The sequence below is a fragment of the Tursiops truncatus genome, chromosome 3 (genome assembly GCF_011762595.2).
Source record: "Tursiops truncatus isolate mTurTru1 chromosome 3, mTurTru1.mat.Y, whole genome shotgun sequence".
NCBI lineage: Eukaryota > Metazoa > Chordata > Mammalia > Artiodactyla > Delphinidae > Tursiops > Tursiops truncatus.
Genome location: NC_047036.1, coordinates 162445503 through 162463917, shown reverse-complemented (window position 1 = coordinate 162463917; position 18415 = coordinate 162445503). Strand labels below are relative to the sequence as shown.

Genomic DNA, 18415 nt, shown 5'->3' with positions numbered 1-18415 from the left:
ACTTGTTCTTCTCACATTTTATTTTGAAAATGTTCAAACCTATAGAAAAATGACAAGAACAGTACAATGAACATCCACAAACACGTCACCTAGACTCTCCAATTATTAACATTTTCCATGTTATTTTCACCTCCCTATGTCTCTGTCTGTCTTTATATGTATATGTATATACACTTACACATGTATTATTTTTCACAGTTTCATTGACATATAACATTGTATAAGTTTCAGGTGTACAACATGATGATTTGATATATGTATATATATATATATTTTTTATTCTTTTGAAGTATAGTTGATTTACAATGTCGTGTTAGTTTCAGGTATACAGCATAGTGATTCAGTTATACATATATACATATTTATGTATACACACATATATGTGTATTTTTCAGATTCTTTTCCCTTATGGGTTGTTACAAAATATTGAGTATAGTTCCCTGTGTTAGACAGTAGGTCCTTGTTTATTGACATATGTATGCATCGTGAAATGATCACCATAGTAAGTTTAGTTAACATTTATCATTGCACATAGTTCAAAAATCTTTTTATTGTGAAGACAACTTTTCAGATCTGCTCCCTAAGATTTTTTTTTTTTTACTTAAAATTAAAATAAAATTAGCTTTAACTTCTTCGCATCTCATTTTCTCTATTTGTAATATGTAGTGAGGAGAGGTGGGACAGCTGCTACCTCACAAGATTATTGTAAGGATTGAACAAAATAACCCACAGAAAAGGCTTTGTCTAGTGTCTGGCATACAGTGTGTGCTCAGCAAATATTATAATCATTCCCCATACCCTATCACAGTGCCTTGCAAGTAGTAAATCCCTCAATTGTTAAATGACAAATAAAATCAAGAATTTCAATAGAATATTTTAATCTATGTTAACACTGATAGTGGTCCCAGGTTATCAATAGGACAGACCATTACCAGGGACATAAGCTCTTTTTTTTTTTTTTTTTCGGTACGCGGGCCTCTCACTGTTGTGGCCTCTCCCGTTGCGGAGCACAGGCTCCGGATGCGCAGGCTCAGCGGCCATGGCTCACGGGCCCAGCTTCTCCGCGGCATGTGGGATCTTCCCGGACCGGGGCACGAACCCGTGTCCCCTGCATCGGCAGGCGGACTCTCAACCACTGCGCCACCAGGCAAGCCCCATAAGCTCTTTTTTTTAAAATTAATTTTTATTGGAGTATGGTTGCTTTACAATGTCGTGCTAGTTTCTTGCTGTACAGTAAAGTGATCAGTCATATGTATACATATATCCACTCTACTTCCTTAGATCTTATTTTCAAATATATAATACAGTATTGTTAACTTTTGTCACCACACTGTACATGACCCTGATTCTTTTCAACAGCACAGGTTGAGTACTTTGTAGAATGCCCCTCAGTTTGGCTTTATCTGATGTTTCCTCCTGATTAATGCCATTTTGGTGCGAAAGTTGTGGAAGCGGTGGTGTGCTCACCTCTGGGTATGGCTGGGGACTTTTTGGCTCTAGTGTGCACTTGGATTTTGTCTCACATGGATAAAAAGAAAATGGTGCTAGCTTAACAATGAACCCGAAGAGCACTATCTGGGAAGTTTATTGGATTGTGGGTTTGGTAATCTGCGAGGAACATTTAACCCAGTGATTCTTGACCTGGGGTGCCTTTTCTCCTTGGAGAGTTTGATAAAGCTGGAGACATTTTTAATTGTCGTGAATGGGGTCAGAGGGGGCTACTGCCATCTAGTGGGTGGAGGCCAGGGATGCTTGTGAACTTCCTATAATGCGCAGGACGGCGCCCACTGCAAAGAAGGATCTGGACCCAACTGTGCAGAGGTTGAGAAACCCTGGTCTCTGTTTATATGAAACCTACAGAGCTGTCATGCCCCCAGAAAGGCCCAGGTGTTGGTACTATTCCATGAGATTCAGGTTTAGTAAAAATACAGCCACTGGCCGATGAACTCACAAGTGTAGGTAGTGTTCTACACAAGGGGCAAGTTTTTCGCTAACACCACAAGGGTCTCTGGCCCAATGAGTGGCGTTTGATAGTAATACTTGCTGCAAATGTATGATCTTAATGTACGAAAGCTTTAAGGAGAGATGAAAACATTTTAAAGATGACCTGTGTTTTCTTCTGCTTTTCTCCATGATTTCTTAATCTTGGACCTCTCAGGAATTATTTGGCCTTTCTGTTTTCAGACTAACTTGGTGTATCCTGCTGTACGATCCTAAAAAGGGAGCTCACTCAGTGGGTCTGATGTGGTGGATGCTTGCCCAGGAAGTTCTGCGCATGCGTGGCACCATCTCCCGTGAACATCCATGGGAGGTCATGCGTGATCTCTACTTCTACAGAGATCCTGAAGAGACTGAAAAGGAAGAGCAGGCGGCAGCTGAGAAAGCTGTGACCAAGGAGGACTTTCAGGGTGAATGGACTGCTCCAGCTCCTGAGTTCACTGCTCCTCAGCCTGAGGTGGTGGACTGGTCCGAAGGTGTGCAGGTGCCCTCTGTGCCTGTTCAGCAGTTCCCCACTGACTGGAGTGCTCAGCCTGCCACTGAAGGCTGGTCTGCAGCTCCCACTGCTCAGGCCACTGAATGGGTGGGAACAAGCTGCTCTTCCACAAACTCTTAAAGTGGAAGTAGGTTGACGGAAAATAAACAGTTTCTAAAAAAAAAAAACAAAAAATACAGAAGGTTGGAGCATGGGGCTGTATGCCTGCGGGTGGAGAGAATTCTAGAGGACCGAGGATGGGATTTGAACTCAAACAGGAAACAATAGGGAGGAAGAAGAAAATCAAAACCTATTAAAAAGTCAACACTGAGATATTCCAAAATTTCCATAAGTCGGATATTGTAAAGCAAGTCATTCATTTGTTCATTTAACTGTTCCTTCAGTAATATGTACTGTGTACCTACTATGGGCCAGGTACTTTCTAGATGTCTGAGCTACAGGAGTGAATAAACAAAGCTCCCATCCTCAAGGGGTTTCAATTCGAGTGGAGGGTGGTGGATAATAAACACGAGACATAGAGACTTCCCTGGTGGTCCAGTGGTTAAGACTCCATGCCCCCAGTGCAGGGGAACTAGATTGGTCGGGGAACTAGATCCCACATGTCACAACTAAGACCCGGTATAGCCAAAGTAAATAAATAAATATTAAAACCTCCCGAGACATAAAGTATGTTAAAAGGTGGTAAAACGTGGTCCAAAAGGATACATGCACCCCAATATTCATTGCAGCACTGTTTATAATAGCCAAGACATGGAAGCAACCTAAATGTCCATCGACAGAGGAATGGATAAAGAAGATGTGGTACCTATATACAATGGAATATTACTCAGCTATTAAAAAGAATGAAATAATGCCATTTGCAGCAACATGGATGGAACTAGAGATTATCATACTAAGTGAAATTAGTCAGACAGAGAAAGTGAAATATCGTATGATAGTGCTTATATACGGAATCTAAAAAAAAATGATACAAATGAACTTATTTACAAAACAGAAACAGACTCACAGACTTAGAGAATGAACTTATGGTTATGGCGGCGGGGGAGGGGAGGGGGGTGAGGGGAGGGATAGTTAGGGAGTATGGGATTGACATGTACACACTGCTATTTTTAAAATGGATAACCAGGGACTTCCCTGGTGGCTCAGTGGTTAAGAATCTGCCTGCCAATGCAGGGGACACGGGTTTGATTCCTGGTCTGGGGAGATCCCACATGCTGCGGAGTAACTAAGCCCATGCACCACAGCTACTGAGTCTGCGAGCCACAACTACTGAGCCCATGTGCCACAACTACTGAAGCCCACGCCTAGAGCCCATGCTCTGCAACAAGAGAAGCCACCGCAGTGAGAAGACTGTGCACCACAATGAAGACCCAATGCAGCCAAAAATAAAGTAAAAAAATAAAAAATAAATAAAATGGATAACCAACAAGGACCTACTGTATAGTACAGGGAACTCTGCTCAATATTATATAACAACCTAAATGGGAAAAGAATTTGAAAAAGAATAGATACATGTATATGTATGACTGAATCATTTTGCTGTACACCTGAAACACAACATTGTTAATCAACTATATTCCAATATAAAATAAAAAGTTATTTCCTAAAAGAAAAAGTTGCTAAATACTATGGAAGAAAGAATATAGAACAGGGTAAGTGGATCGGGGGGTGCTGGGGAGTGAGTTGCAGTTTCAGGGGGTTAGAAGTAGGTTAGAAATGTGAGAACTGAGTAAACTTGTTGCAGGTGAATGAGGAAGCTGGGAGGAAGGAGCTTTCTAGGCAGTGGGAACAGCAAGTTCAAAGGCCCTGAGGTAGGACCATGCCTAGTATGTTTGAGCAACAGCAAAGAAGTCAGTGTGGTTGGAGGGAGTAGGTGAGGGGGAGAGTGGGAGGAGGCGAGGGCAGGGAGTTGTTGGCGGCAGACTGTGCAGGGCTTTGGGGGATGTGGGAAGGACTTCGGCTTTTATCCCAATGAAGTGGGAGCTGTGCAAAGTTCTGAGCAGGGGAGGCCAGTGACTGGACTCAGGTGCTCACTGGCGTCCTCTGGCTGCTGCAGGGGGAACAGACCATCAGGGGTGAGGGCAGGAGCCAGGAGACCTGGGCAGAAACAACAGCACTGGTCCATGTGGGAAATGATGGAGGCTTAGACCAGGGTGTTAACAATTTGTGTTATTTTAGATCATCCATTTTCACCTTTTGCATTTTTGTATGATAAATTCATTATTACGGGTTACAAATTTATTGGAATGGTCTGGGCAAAAGAAATTACATACGGCAAAGGAGCTCAGGTGGTTAAAAAAGTTGGATATTACTAAATTTAATATATGTACAACTCTAAGACTGTGCCTGAGCTGTTATGATGTTTCTTCTGCAGAAGTTTGTTTCCTCCTTATCCTGCTTCAGGCATTTACATGAGATGTCTGCATGCCAACCTCTCATATTCCGATCTGACGAATGTGACCTTTCAAACTGAGGACATGACACAACTGCAGAGAGGAGAAAACTGCAAGTAAATTTGGATATCATCAGTTATGTGCCTGGAAAACTGTTCCTGTACTGAGGACAGACCAAACATAAGCAAATAAGCCATTTGTTAATTTCAGTGAGTTTCTTGGCAGAAAGAGGCCTGAGGATGTTGCCAACATCTCTGCCAAGTTTAAATTTAGGATAGCAGGTTCCCCAGGAGTGGAGAAGCTTTAGAATTCTTGCTCCCATGCTCACTATAACCTTTTTGTGATCTTCAGGGGTTGCGATACAGAGGGTAATTATTTCCAAATTTCCTCTCTTCTCCCCTTGCCCAGATTTTTTTCAGACTGAAATTAAAATCAAGGAAAGTTTTTAAAATGAGAGAATGGATTGCAGAGACTTTCCCATACAGCCTTCCAAATGGGGAAACTGAGGCCCAGATGGGTGAACTGATTTATGTGCCTCACTCCTAGGACAGGCTCTTGGCTCTATCCCCTTTAAAGAGACCCCATGGCATCCACTATGTAATAAATGATTTCTCCTCTCTCATGAAAAGGGGATCAGCAAACTGCTGCCTATAGGTCTTAGTTCTTCACTAAGTTCTGTGAATTCTTCTCGGAAAATGAATTATGCAAATTGTAGCTGGGGAAAATGACATGTAACGTCTGCAAAATTTCCCTGAGAGTTCTCCCTTTGTCCACTAAGTAGGCTCGCTAGTCAGTATAAGGCTGCGTTCAGTGGTGATAACAAACAAACTGGAAACTTTAGTGGCTGTGCCCAGCACAAGTCTGTTTCTCGTTCCTGTGAAGCTGGTTAGCAGGGCTTGCATCCAAGCAGTGACTCAGGGATCCAACCTTCCTCCATTTTGCACCAGCACCATCTCTCACAGGCTTCCAAAGCTACCTTGGGAGGGGAAGAGAAGGATAGAGGGGGCACACCAGCTGTTAACTGCCTCCATCTGGTAGTGATAATCCGTTGGCTAGAATGAGTCACATGGGTCTGTTCTAACTGCAAGAGGGTCTGGGAAATGGAGGAGAACATATGGGTGAACACCAAACACTGTTTATTCTTTCTATTAGAGAAAAGAGAGAGACGTGACTTTCAGTACCTTAGATATGGCAAGAGAAGTGTTTGGATACTACCAGGGTAATAAAAGGGGTCAAAACCTTTTCCTCTTTTGTAGCAGACATGTAGACATGCCACTGATCTTCATTTATTTATTTAATTTATTTACTTTTGGCTGCGTTGGGTCTTCACTGCTGCATGCAGGCTTTCTCTACCTGCGGCGAGCGGGGGCTACCGTTCGTTGCAGTGCACAGGCTTCTCATTGTGGTGGCTTCTCTTGTTGTGGAGCACGGGCTCTAGGCACATGGGCTTCAGTAGTTGTGGCATGTGGGCTCAGTAGTTGTGGCTCATGGGCTCTAGAGAGCAGACTCAGTAGTTGTGGTGCATGGGCTTAGTTGCTCCGCGGCATGTGGGATCCTCCTGGACCAGGGCTTGAACCCATGTCCCCTGCATTGGCAGGTGGATTCTTAACCACTGCACCACCAGGGAAGCCCTGATCTTTTAATTTAATTTAATTTTTAAAATTGCAGTATAGTTGATGTACAATATTATATAAGGTTCAGGTGTACAACACAGTGATTCACAACTTTTAAAGGTTGTATTCCATTTATAATTATAAAGTATTGGCTAGATTCTCTGTGTTGTATTTTATATCTTTGTAACTTATTTATTTTATACATAGTAGTTTGTATCTCTTAATTCCCTACCCCTGTCTTCCCTCTCTCCACTTCCCTCTCCCCACTGGTAACCATTAGTTTTTTCTCTATATCTGTGAGTGTTTCTTTTTTGTTATAGTCACTAGCTAGTTTTATTTTTTAGATTCCACATATAAGTGATATCATACAGTATTTGTCTTTGTCTGACTTATTTCACTTAGCATGCCCTCCAAGTCCATGCACATTGTTGTGAATGGCAACATTTCATTATTTTTTGTGGCTGAGTAGTATTCCATTTTATATCACATCTTTTTTATCCATTCGTTTGTTGATGGACACTTAGGTTGCTTCCATATCTTGGCATTTGTAAATAATGCTACTATGAACATTGGGGTGCATGTATCTTTTCGAATTGGTTCTTTCTTTCTTTCTTTCTTTCTTTCTTTCTTTCTTTCTTGTTTGAGCTCCTCTCAAAGCAGATCCTGAGACAAGGATTTGAAATCAAGTAATTTATTTGGGAGGTGACCCCCAGAAACACCAGTGGAGGAGAGAGGAAGGGGAGGAAGACAGTGAAGGGCGTGTTTCGTGTGTTTTCCTGCTGGAGCAACCGGAGCTTAAGTCTATTTGGGGACCTATGGGAGACAGCATAAGGCATGTACACTTCAGAGCTGTCCCACTGAAGGGCGAGAGAGCTGAGGTATTTCCCCACCAATTCCTGTCAGTTACTGGTTGAGGGCTGCTCCCCAGGCTATTAATTCTGTGGCTTGTGTGTGGCAAAGCATGATTCAGCAGCAACAAAAGCTTCCATTCTGGTATTTGGAAGACAGGCTGGTATGCGCTGAAGGGTAAGGGCAAGGGGCCATGGGTCAGAATTCCTGTGCAAGAAGGGAAATGCAGCATGCTTGTTGTGTCAGAGATTGCTTGCTTGTTGCATCCTCAGTATATGTCCCCTATTCTTTGCTCTAACAGAACTCCCCATATTTACGGGGAGTGACAATGTGCTCAGCTAAAAGCACATTTCCTAACCTTTAATGCAGATAGCAGTGGCCTCATGAAATATGAATGAAAGTTATTGAGTGGAACTTCTAGTAAACTCTCAAATGTTGATGACTCAGTTGGCAGGTATGCCCTAGCCCTTTACCTCTTAAGATTGCATGGAGCATGTGTATGATGGCCGGAGGTGTAGCACCCATTCTGTGGCCATGAGGATGGAAGCCAAAAATAAGAGAGCGAAAAGTTAGAAGTCCCTTAGATCCCTGATAACTGTGGGGATGCCCTACCAGCTGTGAATTGCCTACCACTGTACACCTACAAGGGAGAAAAAAAAATACCTCTTTCTTGTGTAAGCCACTGTTATTTGAGTTTCCTGATCTGTGCAGCAGAACTGAATTCTGATTGATAGACTTATTCACCTACTGAAAGAGAAAAAGACGACTACTAAAATACTTCATCCTTCTCTTTCTCCTCCTCTTTTGCTAAATTGTGCTTCAGAGGGTCTGGATGCTCAGTTGCCTCTTCTAGGAAACACTGGTAATCAGAACCTAACTTGTTCATTTGTGGTTAGGATCAAGTGGGATAATGTACCTGAAGCACGTAGAAGAGTGACCCAGAAAGGACCCAGAAATTGGCAGCTCCTACTATTCCAGAGTAGAATAAGTCAATCAGAAATGACACATCCTGGGCTTCCCTGGTGGCGCAGTGGTTGAGAGTCCGCCTGCCGATGCAGGGGACACGGGTTCGTGCCCCGGTCCGGGAAGATCCCACATGCCGCAGAGCGGCTGGGCCCGTGAGCCATGGCCGCTGAGCCTGCGCGTCCGGACCCTGTGTTCTGCAACGGGAGAGGCCACGACAGTGAGAGGCCCGTGTATCGCAAAAAAAAAAAAAAAGAAATGACACATCCTGATAGCAGAATACTTTCTAGGGCGCCAGCTCCATGTTTGGTTAATCCATGGTTCAGTATGACTATCCCAGAGGAAATAATGCGTCATATTGCTTTTCAAAAATCCTTGGCATTTGGCTATTTATTCGTGTTGTGTGAAACTTCCGGACAGTTTGTTTATTTACTTATTTATTTATTTGTTTATTTATTTGCTGTACGCGGGCCTCTCACTGCTGTGGCCTCTCCCATTGCGGAGCACAGACTCCGGACGCGCAGGCTCACCGGCCATGGCTCACGGGCCCAGCCGCTCCGCGGCATGTGGGATCTTCCCGGACCGGGGCACGAACCCGGGTCCCCTGTATCAGCAGGCGGACTCTCAACCACTGCGCCACCTGGGAAGCCCCCAGTCTGTTTATTTAATTGCTCTGATTGGAGCTGTAAGAAATTGAATTTAACATCTGTAAGCAAGGTTTTTATGACATGGGATTTTGGCTAACAGGGTAGGATCTTATCCCAATTTTGACCAGGGGGAGCCCCTTCAGGCTAGTTTGTGTGTTCTTTTGACAGAACCCTTGGTCTTTAAAAGCCCTTTCCTTGCTTTCAGACACAAGTAGATATTCTAAGCTCATCCCGTTTATTTCCAGGGCACAGATTTTTGTCTGCTTTTTCCTTACTGTATTCCCAGTACCCAGAAAAAGGCCTGGCACTGAATGAATGAATAAATTCTTTCATTTCACTCTTCCTTCTGCTGCTTCCCCAATAACTCTCAATTCACACCATCTACTAAATCAGATATTGTAACTTGCACATTATAAGGATGCTCAAAATCCTCTCCACTGACATGTTTTTGCTGCAGCTAAGTCCAGCCTGGTCACAGCCTAGATCCTAAGGTTAAAAATAGCTCAATGCAGTCTCAACAGCTTCCAGCATCCTGGTTATTTTTAGGACAGAGGAGGGGGTGAAGGAAAAATGTGACCGAGAGTCACCTCCAGGGAGGAGCATCCCCTTCCTCTGGCTCAGAACTAGGGGCATCACCCAGCTAGAGATGCCCACTCCTGTGAACGGATCAAGTTTGAGAAGTGGATGTTCACAGGATACAGTTTCCCCCATTACTGGATTGTGAATACTAGGCAGATTTCCTGCTCTGCTGGGGATGCAAAGAAACCCAGTGTTTGAGGGTCAAATCAGGGAAACCACTAAGATTCTGTACAGGCTCTGGACTTTCACTACCAACTGCTGAAGAGTAATCATTCCATAACTCCTGGAGTGTATTGATCAGTTCATTCATACAATTCACTGTGACAGGTGCTGTCCTAGGTGCTGGCGTTAGAACAGGGACTACTAAAACAGACAAATGTTTGTGCTTCCTGGGGCTGACACCCAGTCTGGGAGTCAGTCAACAAAGTAAAGAAGTAAACTGCACAGTATGTCACGGATTGTTCATTGTTGTGGAGAAAAACCATGCAGTAAAAGGGAACGGAGTGCTGGCATGGGGTTCTGCGTTAACCATGTTTCTGATGCTTTGACATCTGGGGCCTGGTTGAGTCTCAAAAGACTGTCCCTCCCAGGGTTAGCCAATGCTTAGAGCTAGTAAAGGACTTCAATCCAGATTCCACACCCCAATCACCTCTTTTTATCAGTTCCAACACTCTGGGCCACTATCTACCTATCCTAATCATTCCAGAGCCAGATACCAGACAACTAAGGACAGTTCCTATGCCCAGAACCCACTGAAATTATCCAGACTCGTCACGTCTAAGCCAGGTCACTGTGCCTCACCCATTCCTTTCTGCAGAAACCACAATGAAACCACCATGTTTCCCCTTGCTCCCCCTGCCTCCTGACCAATCCTGGTGCTTCTCTGGGTGGCTCTTCAAGGCACAGTGTGCCTCCCCTCCTGCTGGGAACTGTGTCTTTTCCATGGCAGTCCTCTCTTGATCTGTTAGCCTCACCATACCTGAATGATAATAAAATCTACATTTTAAAACAGGGTTGTTTGCAATTTTAGATCAGATGGTTTGGGATGGTCTCAATGACTTTGAAGGAATTAAAGGAAGTGAAAAGCAATCCCCACGGTTACCTGGGAAAGAGCATTCCAGGAAGAAGGAACAGAAAGTGCAAAGGCCCTGAGGCTGGACCAGGCATGGCACGTTTGGGAATAGCGAGGAACCTGGATCAGAGTGAACGAGGGGAGCAGTGGAGGAGGTGAAGGCAGGGAGATGATGAGGCAGGGCCTTGTGGGCTACAAGACGGACTTTGGATTTTGCTCTGAGTGAGGTGGGAGCCATGAAGGGTTCTGAGCAGAGGAGGGACATGATCTAACTTAAGTTCTTACAAGTGCCCTCTGGCTGCTTGTGGGGAGGAGACAGGGATGGGAGGAGTGAGGGTGGAAACCCAGAGACCAGAGAGGAGGCAACTGTACTAGACCAGGTAGGAGATGGTGGAGGCTGGACCAGGGTGGTAGCAATTCAACAGAGACTATTAACCTGAGTATGTGGGGTGCCCCTGAAATCTGGACAAATATTTTTTCTTTAATTTCCTTAGTGTTACTTTGAAAATTATCTTTGGGAAAAAAGTTTTTACATGCCCAGTTATGTTATTTACAGATTATTTCACTCCAAATGTAGGATGGTAGGGAACAGCAGTCAGAGTTTTTGTCTGCATGCAACAGAAATGGATCCTGTGCATACTAGCTTTAAAGGATGAGTTTTATGGAAATAATATCAGAGGCTCACAAAATTGACTAACAGCTGTAGAAATAGACTTGGAGAAAGGGGTGAAACTGAGGGCTCTCTGGAGGTCTAGTGGACACCGTGAGGGTTATGAATTGCTGATGCTAAAGATGAATGGTCGTAACCTTTGGTAGATACTCCCAGCTGCTAGTGTCTGCATCTTTTGCCCAACAGGCTTCTCTAAAGTTGCCAAAGCCTGCCCAGCAGGTTAGAAGTGCCTGGGAATGAACAGCTAACAGCTACATCTCCACCCCTGTCACCATCAGCAACCATCAGCTAACAAATGATGGGAACTGGTGGATCAATACCCCAGTTCCCTCTGCCCTCAGGTGGGATGACTCTGAGGGGCATGTCCAATGCAGTCCCCCAGAGTTTCCTAGCAGGGCTGGGCCGGAGTTGCCTACAGGGGAAACCTGCTCATCTGTGCACCAGTATCGGGTGCCCTCCCCTTTCTTTCGCATATCCCTGAACACCTACTGGTGTCTCCTGGGTTCGCCTCCAGAATAAATGATTTGCCCACGAGTCCTTGGGTCAGTATCTACTTCTGGGGGAACCCAAGCAAAGACAATTGCATGCCATGGCAGAAGCCTCCACATTACTGGATTAGAACCCACATTGAGAGTGAAGGGCTGAGAAATGATGCCAATATTGGCATATAGAATTTTCCTTAACATCTCCCAGTCGTCTAGAGACAGTGGCCCCAGAGACAGGAGTTGGGCACAGCAAGTTTGCCCAGGTCTGGGAACACAGTTCTGTTCAGATTTCCTCTTCTTTCTACCCAGCTAATACTTCATGTTGTGGGGAGGGAGGAAGTTCCCAGCAGGGCTCAGTGTATCCCTTCTCCTGGTCACTTGTGTATTATCACAGGACGTCGGTGAACTTTCTTGATGGACAGAAAGTTCATAGGAATTACATCCTCAGCTCATCTGTGTTAGATGAGCCTTCCTCCTTGGGGGCCAGCAAGAGGATTTAGAGCCAAGGTCATAGAGCTGGCAGACAGCTCTGGCCACATGCTACCCTGCCACTGTCCTTCAAACACTTTCAAATGACCCTGGGCCACTCATCCAAGAGTCAAAACAATGAGCTTTATGTTGGCTGAGCATGGGTCCCGTTCCTGCTCCAGGAGGGGAGGCTGGTGTTGGAACAACCATTATGCTAAGACTATTCTCAGTGGGGAATTTTCCCCATAAAAGGGAGATCAGGGCTTCCCCGGTGGTGCAGTGGTTAAGAATCCGCCTGCCAACGCAGGGGACGTGGGTTCGAGCCCTGGTCCGGGAAGATCCCACATGCCACGGAGCAATTAAGCCCGTGCGCCACAACTACTGAGTCTGTGCTCTAGAGCCCGCGAGCCACAGCTACTGAAGCCCACGAGCCACAACTCTGAAGCCCGTGAGCCTAGAGCCCATGCTCTGCAACAAGAGAAGCCACCACAATGAGAAGCCCACACACCGCAAGGAAGAGTAGGCCCCGCTCACCGCAACTAAAAAGCCCGTGTGCAGAAATGAAGACCCTACGCAGCCAAAAATAATAAATAAAATAAATAAATTAAAAAAAATAAAAGGGAGATCAAGGTGATCATAGGAAGATGGAAGGTTAAATGACAGGTAGCCAGAAATATAGCCAATGTCAGCTTCCCAAGGGAAAGAGGTGTTGTCACCTTCATAATTTCTTGGTTGCATTTGCAACAATTTTCCAGAGACAAAAAAATAAAAATAAAAATATTCTATTATAGCAGATACTATTGGTGCCGCTACTGTCTTGGACTGCCTTGGAGGTCACTTGCAAACAGTTCCCTTTTACACCACAAGTGCCTTCAGCTCTCTAACTGCATTAGTTTCCTAGGGTTGCCATAACAAATGACCACAGTGGTTTTAAAAACAGAAATCTGTAAGTTCTGGGAGCCAGGTGTCCAAAATCAAGGTATCAGTGGTGTTGGTTTCTTCTGGAGGCTCTGAGGGACAAGCCATGCTCTCGTAGCTTCTGGTGTTTTCCAGCAGTCCTTGGCATTTCTTGGCCTATAGCTAGCTACATCATTCCAATCTCTATTTCCACTGTCATGTGGGCTTCTTCTCTATGTGTGTCTCTATGTGTTACCTCCTCTTCTTAGGAGGACACCAATCGTTGGATGTAGGGCCCACCCTAAATCCAGGATGATCTCATCTCAAGATCCTTAATTATCCGAAAAGACCCTTTTTCCAAATAAAGTCACATTCACGGGTTCTAGGGGTTAGGGCATATCTTTTGGGAGACCATCATTCAATTCACTACACTAAGGCCATTCTCCTCAGCCTGTGTGGATGTTGTGGACTGAATGTATGTCCTCCCTAATTCCAAATTCATATGTTGAAATCCTAATTCCCAATGTGATGATATTAGGAGGTGGAGACTTGGGACATAGCTATGTATGAGGGTGGAGTCCTTGTCTATAAGATTAGTCCCCTTGTAAGAAGGGGTCAGAGAGCTCTCTTGCTGTCTTTCTGCCCAGTGATCATACAATGAGAAGTCAGTATCTACAACCCAGAAAAGGGGTCTCACCAGAGCCTGAGCATACTGGCACCCTGACCTTGGACTTCCAGCCTCTAGAACTGTGAGAAATAAATTTCTATATCAGTCACCCAGTCTGTGGTAATTTGTTGTAATGCCCCAAAGGACTAATACATACTATAAAATTATTGCCTTTGGAGTGGTCCTCAAACAATGTGGGACAGGCATTGGTGGATAGATATTCCACTTCCTTACTCCTCAGGGGGTCAGTTCTGAGGGCTCTGCTATATGGTCTCTCAGAGTGCCCTGGAAGGATTGAGCTCTCATTGCTAAGGGTAGGGATGTGCTTGTGGAAGACAGACTCGAAGATTATCCCCAACGATCCCTGCCTCCTAACCCGGATTTGGGACGCTTAGAAACTCTTAGGTTAAAAAGTGTGTTAAGTTGCTAAGTTTTGGGACTTAGCAATAACTGATTAATACAGTGTTTGGTATCACACATTTCATTGACTTCTCTTCTACGTCTTGATTCCACATTTCTTCACTCTGCTTCCTGGGATCACCTCCCCAATAATTGCTCACATTGAAATAATTGTCTTCAAGTGTGCTCTTGGGGGAACTCAGAGTAATACACCGGTTGTTAGGATTATGGGCCATCTGCTTTTGTTTATATGGGAATCAGTGCAAGTTGGAAAATGTCAAAAACAGAAAGCGTCTTAAAGTTTCTGCCTGGAGGTCGATATGGGTGGACTTACACTTAGTCTCCATCCCAACACCCTTCTAATATCTAATGCAGAGACTGGCCAGCAAAACATGACCTTTCAAAGAATCCCTTGCAGCTAGAATGTTGGAGATGAACTGGGTCCGGCCAACTGGAAGCACTCTAGGTTTGGAAGGGGGGTGTGGGTTGGAGGCCAACTCTTTGCTGTTTCAACTGTTAGTACTGGTGACTAATTGTAACTGAGAAGGACCCTATAAGGCCTTCCCAGAATAGACCCCCCACCCATGTCCTCTGCCTGCCTTTTCTTTTTTTTTTTTAACATCTTTATTGGAGTATAATTGCTTTACCGTGTTGTGTTGGTTTCTTCTGTATAACAAAGTGAATCAGCTGTATGCATACTTATTCTCCCATACCCCTTCCCTCTTGCGTCTCCCTCCCACCCTCCTTATTACACCCCTCTAGGTGGTCACAAAGCACCGAGCTGATCTCCCTGTGCTATGTGGCTGCTTCCCACTAGCTATCTATTTTACATTTGGTAGTGTATATATGTCAATGCTATTCTCTTACTTCGTCCCAGCTTACCCTTCCCCTCCCTGTGTCCTCAAGTCCATTCTCTACGTCTGGGTCTTTATTCCCATCCTGCCCCTAGGTTCTTCATGACCTTTTTTTTCTTAGATTCCATATACATGTGTTAGCATATGGTATTTGTTTTTCTCTTTCTGACTTACTTAACTCTATATGACAGACTCTAGGTCCATCCACCTCACTACAAATAACTCAATTTCATTTCTTTTTATGGCTGAATAATATTCCATTGTGTATATGTGTCACATCTTCTTTATCCATTCATCTGTTGATGGACACTTAGGTTGCGTCCATGTCCTGGCTATTGTACATAGAGCTGCAATGAACATTGTGGTACATGACTTTTTTTTTTTTTTACATGACTCTTTTTGAATCATGGTTTTCTCAGGGTATATGCCCAGTAGTGGGATTGCTCAGTCGTATGGTAGTTCTATTTTTAGCTTTTTAAGGAACCTCCATACTGTTCTCCATAATGGCTGTATCAATTTACATTCCCACCAACAGTGCAAGAGGGTTCCTTTTACTCCACACCCACTCCAGCATTTATTGTTTGTAGATTTTTTGATGATGGCCATTCTGACCGGTGTGAAGTGATACCTCATTGTAGTTTTGATTTGCATGTCTCTAATGATTAGTGATGTTGAGCATCTTTTCATGTGTTTGTTGGCAATCTGTATAACTTCTTTGGAGAAATGTCTATTTAGGTCTTCTGCCCATTTTTGGATTGGGTTGTTTGTGTTTTTGATATTGAGCTGCATGAGCTGTTTGTAAATTTTGGAGATTAATCCTTTGTTGCTTCATTTGCAAATATTTTCTTCCATTCTGAGGGTTGTATTTTTGTCTTGTTTATGGTTTCCTTTGCTGTGCAAAAGCTTTTAAGTTTCATTAGGTCCCATTTGTTTATTTTTGTTTTTATTTCCATTTCTCTAGGAGGTGGGTCAAAAAGGATCTTGCTGTGATTTATGTTAAAGAGTGCTCTTCCTGTGTTTTTCTCTAAGAGTTTTATAGTGTCCTGTCTTATGTTTAGGTCTCTGATCCATTTTGAGTTTATTTTTGTGTAGGGTGTCAGGAAGTGCTCTAATTTCATTCTTTTACATGTAGCTGTTCAGTTTTCCCAGCACCACTTATTGAAGAGGTTGTCTTTTTTCCATTGTATGTTCTTGCCTCCTTTATCAAAGATAAGGTGACCATATGTGCGTGGGTTTATCTCTGGGCTTTCTATCCTGTTCCATTGATCTATATTTCTCTTTTTGTGCCAGTACCATACAGTCTTGATTACTGTAGCTTTGTAGTATAGTCTGAAGGCCAGGAGCCTGATTCCTCCAGCTCCATTTTTCTTTCTCAAGATTGTTTTTGCTATTCAGGGTCGTTTGTGTTTCCTTACAAATTGTGAAATTTTTTTTTTTGTAGTTCTGTGAAAAATGCCATTGGTAGTTTGATAGGGATTGCACTGAACCTGTAGATTGCTTTGGGTAGTATAGTCATTTTCACAATGTTGATTCTTCCAATCCAAGAACATAGTATACCTCTCCATCTGTTTTCATCATCTTTAATTTCTTTTACCAGTGTCTTATAGTTTTCTGCATACAGGTTTTTTTTCTTCTTAGGTAGGTTTATTCCTAGGTATTTTATTCTTTTTGTTGCAGTTGTAAATGGGAGTGTTTCCTTAATTTCTTTTTCAAATTTTTCATCATTAGTGTATAGGAATGCAAGAGATTTCTGTGCGGTAATTTGTATCCTGCTACTCTACCAAATTCATTGATTAGCTCTAGTAGTTTTCTGGTAGCATCTTTAGGATTCTCTATGTATAGTACCATGTTATCTGCAAACAGTGACAGTTTTACTTCTTTTCCAACTTGGATTCCTTTTTTTTCCTTTTTCTTCCCTGATTGCTGTGGCTAAAACTTCCAAAACTATGTTGAATAATGGTGGTGAGAGTGGGCAACCTTGTCTTTTCCTGATCTTAGAGGAAATGGTTTCTGTTTTTCACCATTGAGAATGATGTTGGCTGTGGGTTTGTCATATATTGCCTTTATTATGTTGAGGTAGGTTCCCTGTATGCCTACCTTCTGGAGAGTTTTTATCATAAATGGGTGTTGAATTTTGTTCAAAGTTTTTTCTGCATCTATTGATATTATCATATGGTTTTACCCTTCAATTTGTTAATATGGTATATCACATTGATTGATTTGTGTATATTGAAGAATCCTTAATCATGGTGTATTATCCGTTTAATGTGCTGTTGGATTCTGTTTGCTAGTATTTTGTTGAGGATTTTTGCATCTATGTTCATCAGTGATATTGGCCTGTAGTTTTCTTTCTTTGTAACATCTTTGTCTGGTTTTGGTATCAGGGTGATGGTGGTCTTGTAGAATGATTTTGAGAGTGTTCCTCCCTCTGCTATATTTTGGAAGAGTTTGAGAAGGATAGGTGTTAGCTCTTCTCTAAATGTTTAATCGAATTTGCCTGGGAAGCCATCTGGTCCTGGGCTTTTGTTTGTTGGAAGATTTTTAATCACATTCTCAATTTCAGTGCTTGTGCTTGGTCTATTTATATTTTCTATTTCTTCCTGGTTCAGTCTCAGAAGGTTGTGCTTTTCTAAGAATTTGTCCATTTCTTCCAGGTTGTCCATTTTTTTGGCATATGGTTGCTTGTAGTAATCTCTCATGATCCTTTGTATTTCTGCAGTGTCAGTTGTTACTTCTCCTTTTTCATTTCTAATTCTATTGATTTGAGTCATCTCCCTTTTTTTCTTGATTAGTCTGGCTAATGGTTTATCAATTTGTTTATCTTCTCAAAGAACAAGCTTTTAGTTTTATTGATCTTTGCTATTGTTTTCTTTGTTTCTATTTCAGTTATTTCTGCTCTGATCTTTATTATTTCTTTCCTTCTTCTAACTTTGGGTTTTGTTTGTTCTTCTTTCTCTAGTTCCTTTAGGTGTAAGGTTAGATTATTTATTTGAGATTTTTCTTGTTTTTTGAGGTAGGCCTGTATAGCTATAAACTTCCCTCTTAGAACTGCTTTTGCTGCATCCCATAGGTTTTGGGTCATCATGTTTTCATTGTCATTTGTTTCTAAGTATTTTTTAATTTCCTCTTTGATTTCTTCAGTGATCTCTCAGTTATTTAGTAGTGATTTGTTTGGCCTCCATGTGTGTGTATTTTTTACAGTTTTTTCCCTGTAATTGATTTCTAGTTTCATAGCATTGTGGTTGGAAAAGATACTTGATACAATTTTAATTTTCTTAAATTTACCAAGGCTTGATTTGTGACCCAGGATATGGTGTATCCTGGAGAATGTTCCATGAGTACTTGAGAAGAAAGTGTATTCTGTT

At 42.9% G+C, this 18415-nt stretch overlaps 1 long non-coding RNA gene and 1 pseudogene across 1 annotated transcript in view; both read left to right on the top strand.

The window, feature by feature from the left end:
- LOC117311732 (uncharacterized) overlaps positions 1–18415 on the top strand; it is a 54614-nt gene that overhangs the window by 16271 nt on the left and 19928 nt on the right. The gene's annotated exons all lie outside the window — the stretch shown is intronic.
- On the top strand, positions 1891–2051 carry LOC117312008 (small nucleolar RNA SNORA62/SNORA6 family; annotated as a pseudogene).